This window comes from Schistocerca serialis, chromosome 6 (assembly GCF_023864345.2).
Source record: "Schistocerca serialis cubense isolate TAMUIC-IGC-003099 chromosome 6, iqSchSeri2.2, whole genome shotgun sequence".
In the NCBI taxonomy this organism is placed as follows: Eukaryota; Metazoa; Arthropoda; class Insecta; order Orthoptera; family Acrididae; genus Schistocerca; species Schistocerca serialis.
Genome location: NC_064643.1, coordinates 732,562,060 through 732,572,592, shown reverse-complemented (window position 1 = coordinate 732,572,592; position 10,533 = coordinate 732,562,060). Strand labels below are relative to the sequence as shown.

The following is a 10,533-nucleotide window of genomic DNA, read 5'->3' as shown; positions in this document are numbered from 1 at the left end:
AACTAGACAGGTAGGTAGATGAGTTGCACCTGCCTACGAGACGCAGCGCCTGTCGCTGCAAATCTACCCAGTCCGGAAGACGTGCGCACCACCCAGCAGTAGGAAGTGTGCAGCTGGGCGCGTAACGCTCGCAAGGTCGCCGTCGTAAGTGGCCTAAGCAGGAGTTGCGGAACAGGTGTAGCGAGCGACAGGGCGCCGACGTCACGTCACGTCACGCCACGTCACGTGCGCAGATACGGCCGCTGATAGGCTATCGCGCGGCTGGGCGGGGCGGCGGCGGGCTCAGTCGCCATGGGAGGCCGCCGGGCGACGCCGCGCCACCACGCGCTCGCGGGCGCGTCGACGTCTGCGTCACCGGCGCCGTCCTCTCCACCACCACTCCCGCTGCCGCCGCCGCTGCTGCTGCTGCTGTTACTGCTCCCCGAGCCGTGCCGGGCCGGTGAGTACCTGCCAAGTGTCTCTTCCTTCTCATGTACCTCCTCAGGACTTCGGTTGTGTCACAGGTCAGCGACAGCAAGGTGCAGGAGAGGGTACTGTCAGGCAGTGTGAGAACATCAACACCAGTTTAATTTAGCACCGAGCCGCGGCGATCATTGTGTATGGTAGAGGACGCAAAGTTTCTCTTCCATCGTACTACGTCTTCAAGACTTCGTTTTTGCCTGTTTTCATGCAGCATGTTATAGATCGTGGTATGAACAATTTTGACGCAAATGCTAGGGACAGGTATAGAGTGGCGCACGAAATGTGTTACCAATTGCTTCTTTCACAATTTACGACGCACATTAGATATTCCGCTGGGATCTCTACAGCAGTACCAGCAGAGCTTGGAAAAACAAAGGAGTTACGCAATGACGTGTAATTCACGATACTGCCGCTAGGAGACTAGTAAGGAGCAATGGCTGACAATGGAAGACTGACGACGCAGCAACGATCGGCAGTTGTGTTACTTTTTCATGAAACGAAAAGCCATGTTGTGACTCAGAGGCGTTTTCGACAGCAGTTTAACACACGATGGGTCCCTTTCAACACAGGTTGTACGATAAATTTGTACAGGAAGGGACAGTATAGGAAGCGAAGCGACCTCGGCCTAAACCTGTTTGTTCGCCGGAGAATATTCAATCGGTACGAATTGCTGTACAGAGAAGTCTCAGGAAATCGTGTAGAAAGGCAGCAGTGCAACTGCAAATATCCAGACGCTCCGTTCAACGCATTCTTAAAAGTGACTTCCATATGTATCCATACAAGATGACCTGTGCACAGAAGCTCACTGAAGAAAACAAGCAGCAGAGACTACTGTTTGCTCAGTGGGCGGAGGATTTGCAAGAAACTCTCAACAACGCTTGCTTTTCAGACGAGGCGCATTTTCATTTACACGGTGTGGTTAACAAACAAAATGTACGCATTTGGGCCACTGAAAACCTACAAGTGCTTCAGGAACGACAACATTATGCTCCGAGGATTACAGCATGGGCAACAGTTTCCAGTCACGGATTTATTGGACCATTTTTCTTTGAAGAAACTGTGAACAGCGAGCGTTATTTGAGCTTGCTTCGCAATAGCTTCATTCCACAGCTCCTTGCTACTGCCTTGCCCTTCAACACGCAGCGGTTCATGCAAGATGGAGCAACGCCACATACTGCAAACACTGTGTTGGAGTTTTTACACGAGCATTTCAACATGCGGATCATTTCACTCGGTTGCCAGGTCGCTTCAATGACGGACAAAATTGCCCCCCCCCCCCCCACCCCCAATAGCCGAGACCTCAATCTATATGACATTTTTCTTTGGGGGTACCTAAAGGAAAAAATTTTCCCGAAACGTCTACGTGATTTAATGGAGCTCAGAAGACTTACTCTTCAAGCTTGCAGTGAAATTACGGAAGACATGTGCCGTAGGGTAATCACTAACTTCAGTGTTCGTTTGATGGAAGTTAGGAAACGAAATGGTGGACATGTTGAGTATGTGCTGAGTTAGAACAAATCTTCATGGACGGCTGTTCATTGTAGTATATGTTCCTTTTAGATTGTATTGACAATAAAGTTTATATTCAAAAACAAAATGGTAACACATTTCGTGCTCCACCCTGTAATTGAAAGGAAGACTCTCACTACAACTGGGAACGTGACGTCAGTATAAACAGATGGCGGTGTTGAAACTACAGTTTACGGTTATCGTAATAATAATATAATAACTACATGCCGCGCTTGGACGAGTGAGATTGCTCTCACCATGCTAAAGAAACAGTGCGAGAAAACTATATTCGAGAAACTGATCATAGACGGTCTGCTTTCTGTCAGCATCTTGCGAGCAGTTTCAGTTACACAACCATTCTCAAACCAAATCATCTACGATGTGGTGGTGTAGTGTTGGCATCATCTGCCAGGTGTCTGTTACTTACCTTACATAAGTCACTTGTACTTACAAGAATGCATTCCTTCGCCGCCGTTGCCACCTCTCCATGAAAATTTAGTTATACCATTGAAACATGTCACGAAGTTTTAAGGGCAGTATTGTTATTATCGATAACATTTTACTTAGTCGTAGCAGTTCGTAACACGATACGTCTATCATTTTATGTCGGGGAATTTATTGGCCCATGAGCCTGAACAGTAAGATCAGACCTGTACGGCACCAAATAGTACGTGTAGGTCACGTGGAGAGCACGTGATGAGACACAAAACGCAGAGGTGCTAATATTGCAAATGACAAAATTTTCGCGACCGAATGCAGAGGAAATGATTTAAGAGATTGCTGCAAATGGCAGATCGTGGTGATCGAGAGATTGGGAGCGAGTAAAAATGGAAATGATGGACCCCTTTCCCTAATTATGTTCCGGCATCATTACTATACGTTACCAAAAATAGGTGCGGCCAGACTTTCAGCGTACATTCCCCTCTCATACAACAAGAAAATATCTTTCGTGGACACAGGAGTCTACATCATAACGTTAGCACAGTTTCCACAACTCTTCATAACACATTAACTATGGGAAGCAGACAGGATCAGAACGTACCAGCATACCACATAAAACACTTTCTTACACGACAGTTCAGAATGCCCTCTTGACTGTAATTCTTAGGTTCACCACCAGTGTGCTTGCTTGACGGATTCATAGAAAAAGGCGTACCAAACTCGTCGGCTCCTAAGCTCCTAAGCCAAGTAGACTGTCATTTGCGATACTATTTGCAAACTTTGCTATCGAATTCCAGTAAACTTTGTGGAGATTTTTCGTATCCGTATAGCGGACAGCTGAGATAGCATACGCAGTACTCCAGGGATACATCAGCGAGCCGTGTAAAGGGCAGTCAAGTGAAAACGAGACATATGGAAACAGTAAGTAAATTGTCTATTATTTGAAAAGTAATCGTCATAACGGCTAATACATTTATCCCACTGTGAGACAAAACGGTCAAAGCCTTCATGAAAAAATATTTGTGATTGACTACGGACCCATGATTGTATCCAGGCTTGCAACCCTTCGGCCGAAGCAAATCGAGCCCTGAAGAAAGTCACTAGTTGTCGAAGCAAATCGACGGCCACCAGTCTCTTTCTTTAGGGCTCTGTCTACATGCTGCCAAAGTTGTTTTGTCTACGCTGCAGAAGATTCGCTGGGAAGCTCCTTCACATCCTCATTACAATCCCGATATCTCCTCATACACGGGAGGACGACGGTTCAAACCAGCGTCCGGGCATCCTGATTTAGGTTTTCTGAGATTTCCCTTAATCGCTTCAGGCAAATGCCGGGATGGTTCATTCGAAATGGCAAGGCCGACTTCCTTCCCCATCATTCCTTAATCCGATTGGACCGATGACCTCGCTGTCTGGTACCCTCCCCACATTAGCCAACCAATCCCCCCATTGCGATTTTCATATTTTTGGAGCCCTGAAGAAAGACACTGGTGGTCATCGACTTGCTTTGGACGCAGAGGTGCACGCCTGGGTACAACCACGTATCCATAAGCAACAGCAAATATTTTCCCAAGAAGGCCTTGACCATCTGATCTTACACTGGGATCAATGGACTAACAATTATGGCGATTATGTTTGAAAAATAAACAATTAACGTGCTTTTCCTCCATCTATTTCGGTTTTATTTGACTGCTCCTGATAGAATTAATGAGACTGCGGTTCGAGATACGTATCAATTGCATGTACAGCACTTTTGACATATGACGCAAGGAAGAGGTATATATTGTATGCTGGTATCTTCAGTTCCTACTTATTTCGCTTAATTAGTGTACTATGAAGAGTGGTACAATATAGGCTGTAGTACACAAATACGTCGTTTCGACACATATGCTCATATAACATATGCTACCTAACTAATACTACATGGACACATATTAATGGATATTTTTATGGAGTGTGTCCACCCTTTACCTCTAGGATGGCTTGAAATCTGCTGGAGACATTTTCGGCCTGTGGAGGAATGGCAGCCCACTCTTTCCAAAGGGCTGAAATCGGAGGAGTTGGACCCTGGGTCTGGAGCGAAGTTGACGTTCTGTTCCATGCCAGAGGTGTTCCATTGGACTCAGGTCCGGACTCCGGACGGGCCAGTCCATGTCAGGAATGTTAGTGTCCACAAACCATTGCCTTACAGATGGTGCTTTATGACAGGGTACATTGTCATGTTGATACAATCATAACCAAACGGTTCCAATAATGCACACGGTGTACAGTGAATTTAGAATTTTCTTAGGTGCAATGATGGGATCACACCCTAACCATGAAGATCAGCCCTGTACTGTACAACCAAAGCTCCGTTCCTCCACGCTTGACTGTTGCCACTACAAATGATGGCACGTAACTTTCTCTAGCCGTTCGCCAAACACAAATCCATCCATCGGATTGCCACAAAGGGCAGCGTGATTCATCACCCCAAAGGACTCGTTTCCAGTCGTCCAATGTCCAATGGCGCCGCTCTTTACTCCACCTTAAGCATTGCTTAGCGTCGACTGCACAGTTAGGCCGGCCGCTGTGGCCGAGCGGATCTAGGCGCTACGGTCGCAGGTTAGAATCCTGCCTCGGGCATAGATGTATGTGATGTCCTTAGGTTAGTTAGGTTTAAGTAGTTCTAAGTTCTAGGGGACTGATAACCTCAGATTTAAGTCCCAAGGTGCTCAGAGCCATTTGAACCATTTGACTACACAGGAGCAGCTTCTCGATCATTGTACCCATACAGATACTGAGCTAGCTGGATTGCTGTCAGATCTTCAAAACTGACGAGTGATTCCTTCCGATGATCTAATATGATTTTTTTACAACCACCCACCACAGTGCTTGACGGTACTTGTCCGTCAGTACATTGGGTCTGCGTGGTCTTGGTTTACCTGTGATTGTTCCTTTACCTTCCCACTTCACTGTCACATCATCAACAGTCGACGTGAGCAGCCTTAGAAGTGACATTTAGTTGTCAGTTCTACATCACGTAGCTGATAATGTATTTTCTTTCTCTGTCTGTGGGAGATCTTTCTCGGGACTTGGCCCTACCTTTTTGTTACGGCTTGTGGATGAAAAAATGTGAACATGGTATTCGGAAATTTTTCCTTCTTTCTAATGCGGAACAGACCAAAATCAAGTTGGCCACTGTGACCGAGCGGTTCTAGGCGCTTCATTCCGGAACCGCGCTGCTGCTACGGTTGCAGGTTCGAATCCTGCTTCGGGCATGGATATGTGTGATGTGCTTAGGTTAGTTAGATTTAATTAGTTTTATGTCTATGAGACTGATGACCTCAGATTCAAGTCCCATAGTGCTTAGAGCCATTTGAACAAAAATCATGATGTATGTGGCAGTGAAACAGGGAAGCTTATTGTTAATGCGTGTATCTGTTGTCCTACACTTTCATCCTTAATATCTTAGGTAATACTCAGATCAAAGGAACCAGCTACATTCGTTAACTAACGCATTCAAAACGACATTTTTTTATCTGTCGTGAAAGATGAAAATTTTTGCCTGGCATTGTTCATGAGAAGTAGTTGCTTTAGCCAAGTAGACATCGTAGCATGCGTCCTTGTGATGTATATAAGATATTAGATTCGCAGCGGCATGGACTGTTCTGTACAGCTTTCGTACATAACAGTAAGGAGAGATGGGCTACAGAGTGGGGCAGCAACTGTCGTCATAGGAAAGCTGGGCAGGAGAAGAATTAATTAGCGAACAAGTTAACATAGCAGACAGAAGTTTTACTTAACCTGCGTTTCTCCAAGCGAGCGAAGACTACAAATAATACAGCAAGAAATAGGGTCCAGAACTCAAAATGTCAACTAGGATTAACCTTGCTGCATTAAGCATGAAGGATTTTGTCGCAGTGAAGAGACCCCAAGTGCAAGTGTGCTGTGTGGCTGCTGCTGGCCATCCTATATTGCTGTGGCTTAGGGCGCTCGTAGTCCAGAGCCACTGGAGACTTGGCTCAGTGGGCATGCACCACTGGGTCCATCAGTTACCGTGCGACTGCAGTGGGCACCAGATGGAAACTAGCAGTCCCACTACTAACTTTGAGGCGCCAGAGGGGAGGTATCGATACGTGATACCATATGGATGACATTCCACATTCCGTTCCAGTCATCCACATATTTCTTTGGTTTTCCCCTAAATCGAAAAAGGTAAATGCTGCAATGGTTCCGCTGAAGAGGATACTGTAGATTTCCATGCCCATTTATCCCCAATCCGAACGTCTCCTCCCTTATTGTTTGAGTACATAATCAGTGAACATCCATTGGAAAAAGTCACATTCATTAAATATTAGGACATACGTATATGGAGCAATTTCCAGTGAACCGACTCCATAAAACAAATCGTATGAAAGGCAGATGCCACTCTGCTGACGCTGAGATTAATTTGAAGACTCCTCGGGAAGTGTAGTCCACCCACAGAAGAGTTAAATCATAAAACCCTTGTGTGCCCGAGACTTGAGTGTTGTTCAGCGGCCTGGGAATTTTATCAGGTAGGACTGATAAAGGGAATAGAGAAGATTCAACTAAGATCAGTGCGCTTCGTCACAGGTTAGTTTCGTAAATAACAAAGTATCATGAAGAGTTGAGAGGTGGCAGAAGCCCCCTCTCCTATTTCTATCTTACTCTGAGTAATTCGATTTTCCTAATTGCATGCGGTGAAAAGTTGCTATTCCCTTACATACGGACTTCCCACGCAGTGTCTCTCGTCACCCGGGTGGCCCGGTGACAGGCGGGATCTGCGGATCTTGAAAAGGTTAAGCCGACGGGTTTGAGGGAGTCGAGTGAATGCTTTCTAGACGCCGACATTGTCATAATAGCGGCGGAGACACGCCCGCAGGGGCCTGAAGGAGCGGCTGGGCTAGAGATTCCGTTACTTCGCAGAAACGTAGTGGAAACACTTTCTGGGGGGCTACCAGCGAGGCGTGGGAATGACTTGTGTCCCCATGCAGTCTTGGCGGGCAAATTCCCGCGTTTTCTGCAAAATTGTGACTGTGATTGGCTTGCTCAGGGCATAGCTCCGTGACGTAGCAAAATCGGCGCAGAAATTGGCGCCAAGAATCTCCATTGGTGGAATGGTAGTGCTTCGGCAATAGAGTGGAATTTTCCGCCGGTTTTCGAGTTGCTGATTGAAACGTTTAACCACGACCATTGTCGTGGGGGCGGGAATGTTCTGTGTTCGGTTTGTACGGGTGCTCTTTTGGTAGTCGGTTCTCGCCTTTCAGTCGGAGTAGGTTACAAGACTGAACTCTCGCTGCTCTGGACAGCCTGCCTTCCGTTGGCTGTCTAATGTACTTTTATTTGATTGTAACTGTTTAATGAAGTTGCTGAAGTTTCGACTTCAACGTAACTTTCCGAGTACGGTTGGCAATTGAGCGTTCTACGTACAAGGGGCCTATGTTGTCTGTCTTGGGCAGTTTTGGCTAAAGTTGACTGTATCGGAGTTACTGTGTGACTTTGCTTGTTAAAATCAATCACTGTACCGTCAGTGATTGTGTGGCGAGCCTTCTTCGTCTCCCTCAGAGGCGCATTTGTATTGATAGGAAGTCTTTAGTCTGGAACAACCAGACCAAGACGATTTGTTTCGGGCTATACTCGCGACATTACCATCACCACGACGGGACGTCGAAGCAACCAGCCATCGCTTCCGGTACGCCAGATCGTGTCCTTGCCGTTAAGAAGACAGCTTGGTAATGTAGGTCCGCAGCACCGGCAGATTAGGGAATTTGCATTGTGATAATCAGAGCTCAGCAGAGCGCGCCCGTTCGTCTTTTTCTAACTTTGTTCTGTCTTGGGTGTTCATTGTCTGAGTTCTCACTACTGTAGCAGCAATTAATGTTGGGTTGGTTGTGTGTTTCTCTTAAGATTTGAGTTGCAAGGGATTGGATCCACATACCACTTCGTCATAAATGTCACAATCTAGTTTATGGACAACTTCACCTTCACAGCATTTATTTGAGTATCCAATTTGAGCCAATCTGATGTATTGTAAATGTTTCATGTGTTTTGTTTATTATTTTGAGTTTAGTAATAATAAATCTTATTGTCATTTTGGACAGAACTTTCGTTCTGTTAATCGGTAGAGCAACCCTTTCATTTCTCACTACGTTAATGAAACTTTCCTTTATTTAACTTATTTATCAAATTAAATTATTGTAGGTGCCAAACTCTTTTCTACTCCACTTGCAGGGTCGATTACAGTCAGTTCGCGTTTCTTTTTAGTCCATGTGCAACAGCAAAAGTAGGAGTTAGAATGGGGGGGGGGGGGAGGTTAGAGCATCATTTATATATGAAGATTCTCGAAGAATTTAGTGTTAAATACACTGCTAGCCCAGGCACCTCGCAGAGTGCATCTTATATATTTATAATTGTCTGCTGACTTCCATGCATACTAGAACAATTACATGCAAAAGTTGGATAACTAACTCAATCCTCCACGTAATATTTTAGTTAAATTTCGACTGCACAGAACATAGTTTTGACAAAACCATAATTTGGCTAGTAATTTTCTGATATATATTATGTCAGATACAACAAATACGACCCCTAGTGTGAGCAACTGCGAATGAATCCAATATACACATCCCGTTGTCAATTACTGTGTACACAGCAAATAGTGATAACATTTATTGGAAGGCTGAAAGACCCACGGTTTCGGTGACGTTGAAGTCTGTGTAGTGGACTGTTTCATTAAACTGATGCATCACACCAGATGTGTGCTGATTTGTATAAGTCGTTTTGCACTATACATCAAAGATATTACGGTATTCCAGACGATACAGGATGTGAAATTACCTCGGTACAGGACATATTTTAATTGCCAATGCGTTAGTTAATAGACACACTATGAAGTAATAATTACATTATGAACGCACCCCATAGGAAAACTAATGCAGTACGTTTCTATATCTACGAAACTGAATGTATTTCACTAGGAAATTACTGCTATAATTTTATACGTCAGCGTAAAAGTGCTGATTTTATTCTTGAATGCCGTCCATACCGTGTCGTTTTCGTAAACCCAATTCAATCAAATAATTATATGAAGTGAGCCCTAAACAAAAATTTGCACATTCTCGCCGAATATCAGTAGAGCCAAAACCTCCATGGACTCCTAGCGGGGAAAATGTGCCCCTTTGAAATTTTGGTCACTTTAAAAAAGTTTTGTTTTCTCTAAACACTCTACGATTTTGTACAGGTAGTTTTTTTACAATTTTATGTTGGATTTACGTCCTTTTGTTTGCCTTAGATTTAATCTCAATCCATATTCGCTGTTCAGTGGACTGTTCACTTAATTCAATTGTTATTGTAATTATTCACCACTGTAATAGAATGTAATGTCATCATCGAATTGTATCACTGATATACAACCAGAGCGAATTTTAAACTTCCTTTTATTTCTTTCGTTGGTTCTTCGATATACACTTTGAAACGTCATGACAAAGCCTGCATCTATGTCTTATTCGCTTTTAACCCAAGAATTTCTCTTTTGCCTATCCATTCTTATAGTATGTTCACGGTTCTCGTAAATATTGCATATTACCTGTCCTCTCCTATAGTCCACAGCTTTTACAGTAACGATTTCAATCTTTCTGCGCAACTTTGCATTATCAAAGGCTTTTTGTAAGTCGACAGTTTCTATGAAAATATCCTAATATTTCTAAAGTCTTGTCTGCATCATTAATCATAAAGCGAGGACTGTAAAACGGAAGCCTTCACTTTTCGTAGCCCCATACTGAAAGAGATCTCAACTTCCTTTACTTTCTTTAGTTTTATTACACTAGCCAACAGTTTCGATTTACGAAATATCAAGCTGATTATGCAATAGTTCTCGCATTTATCTGCCCTCCAGTTTACAGTTCTTCATTGTTACTATAGTATGGCGTAAGGTAAGGAATATTTTTTTATCAGTTTAATTTGTAACATGCAAAAACATTGATGGACAAGCGTTCAGATAAATGGTTTACAAGTTGCTAGACATCCTCAATTGTAAAATATTGTGGGGGTGACTTCAGCATGTCTGTTACATCCGAAGGGCATCAGGAGTGCTAACATTACTAAAATGTTGCCAGCCTAAGTATA

General features: G+C 44.1%; 1 long non-coding RNA gene across 1 annotated transcript in view; it reads left to right on the top strand.

Moving 5' to 3' along the window:
- Positions 1 to 299: 299 nt before the first annotated feature.
- The window catches only part of LOC126484566 (uncharacterized), a 180,081-nt gene continuing 169,847 nt past the window's right edge, over positions 300 to 10,533 (top strand). Inside the window, exon 1 of the long non-coding RNA XR_007587879.1 lies at positions 300 to 439. This is a non-coding gene — a long non-coding RNA (uncharacterized LOC126484566). The remainder of the gene's footprint in view (positions 440 to 10,533) is intronic.